The sequence below is a fragment of the Octodon degus genome, unplaced genomic scaffold (genome assembly GCF_000260255.1).
Source record: "Octodon degus isolate 3935 unplaced genomic scaffold, OctDeg1.0 scaffold00219, whole genome shotgun sequence".
In the NCBI taxonomy this organism is placed as follows: Eukaryota; Metazoa; Chordata; class Mammalia; order Rodentia; family Octodontidae; genus Octodon; species Octodon degus.
The window spans coordinates 1,537,574-1,539,248 of NW_004524795.1; the positions used below are offsets into that span (position 1 = coordinate 1,537,574).

Genomic DNA, 1,675 nt, shown 5'->3' on the forward strand with positions numbered 1-1,675 from the left:
TATACCTCCCCGGCCCAAACTTTTATATATATACTTTTTTTCCTTCTTTCTCTCTCCCTTTTGATTAGGCCCCACTGATCTAGTGTGCCACTTTAACACAGTAAGTATTGCACTTTAATATTATTTGTTTCTTGATTTTGAAGTTGAACTGGAGTTTTCTGAAATGTAGCTCACTTAAAAGACAGCCTCCCCACCCCCTTACTGGGGACTGGTCCCATGAACTCTCCCATTAAGCTACATCCCTTGGCCATTTTTAATTTTGTGACAGGATGTTTTTAAATTCCCCAGGGTGCCCTCTTAACTTGAAATCTTCCTGACTGAGCCTCATGATTAGCCTGGGCTCTTGCCTTAAAAAAAATTCTTATGTTTACTCAGCACTTTATATTGTTATTCAAAACTAATTTTTCTGTCTTGAAGTTGCCTGAGGGTAAGATTTTTCCCTCTTTTATTTCTATGTATATTTGTTTCAAAGAATTTTTCCTGTAATTGACCACATGACACAATAGTACCTTGCTTATTCAGGAAAGAAGCATCCAGAGTTGTTGTTCATCTCTTTAATCACTCGTTTGTTGGTTAACTGATTAAGTATACCTTCTATAAATTAAAAGAGCTTGAAGATGCTTTGACCTGGACTATTAAATTTTCTTAATAGTGATTGTATTAATAGCTTTACCCTTAATTTATTTATCCAACTGTTCTTAACAGCATTTTCATATTAAGATATAGTATTAGATGAACTACTAACATCTAGCTGTAACTTAATGTTAGGTGAATTGCTAATAACACCTCTGAGCCTGATTTCATGTACCCATACTAAAAGGTACCTAAAAGTGTAATATCTACTGTAAATTGCTTCTATTACTAATATGATCCAGCAAGAACACCACATGAATTTGCTTTCGTTTTTGATACCTTTGTTGAGAGAAACAGCACAAGGATAATGTTATCTGTAATTGTTTTAATAGCTGCAAGTCTGATCAAATTTTGTGTTTTACCTAATTTTTAAGACTGGTTTGGCTAGGATAGCCAAGCCCAGACTTGTAAACTTCCTAGCACTGTAACATGTTTGCGTGCTCATATTTTCAGATCTCAGCTTCTTCTGCCTTACCACAAACATTTCCTTTTTCAACTTTCTCGTTATTACAGTATCTACACAATTAGGTTTCTTTTTTAAAAAATTTTAGATAGTTTCAGATCTCAGCCTCGAGCCGGGGAGATGGCTTAGTGGAATAAGTGCCTGCCTGGCAAGCACAGGGTCCCAAGTTCAATCCCCGGTACCGTTAACAAAAACAAAACAACAACAAAAAAAACAGATCTCAGTCTCTTGTGCCTAACCACAAACATTTCCTCTCTCAACTTTATTATTGAAGTATTTACATAATTGAGTTTCTTTTTTTAAGAAAAATTATTTTAAAGAGAAAAAACAATAACAAGGACAAAAAAATTAAGCAACACAAAAAAGATACAGAATTTCAAAACAAGATGATAAAGAAAATAACAGTGATTGCTATGTTACATTTTATTATTTTCAAAAAGTTTGCTCAGGTTACCAGATGTAAGAATGCAGGATTGATAGATTAAACATTAATTGTTCCTTTTAATAAATTATAAATTAGTAGTACTGTTGTCTTAGCTATCTTGTGTGTTTGTGTATAATATACATTATATATACATA

At 33.3% G+C, this 1,675-nt stretch overlaps 1 protein-coding gene across 5 annotated transcripts in view; it reads left to right on the forward strand.

Annotated features, from left to right (window-relative positions):
• Adprm (ADP-ribose/CDP-alcohol diphosphatase, manganese dependent) overlaps window positions 1-1,675 on the forward strand; it is a 15,868-nt gene that overhangs the window by 1,199 nt on the left and 12,994 nt on the right. For 2 of the 5 annotated variants that reach the window (XM_023705413.1, XM_023705414.1), the window contains exon 2: window positions 69-100. The exons of the other annotated variants lie outside the window; for them this stretch is intronic. The gene's annotated coding sequence lies outside the window, so the exon portion shown is untranslated. The remainder of the gene's footprint in view (window positions 1-68; window positions 101-1,675) is intronic. 5 annotated transcript variants of the gene reach the window in all.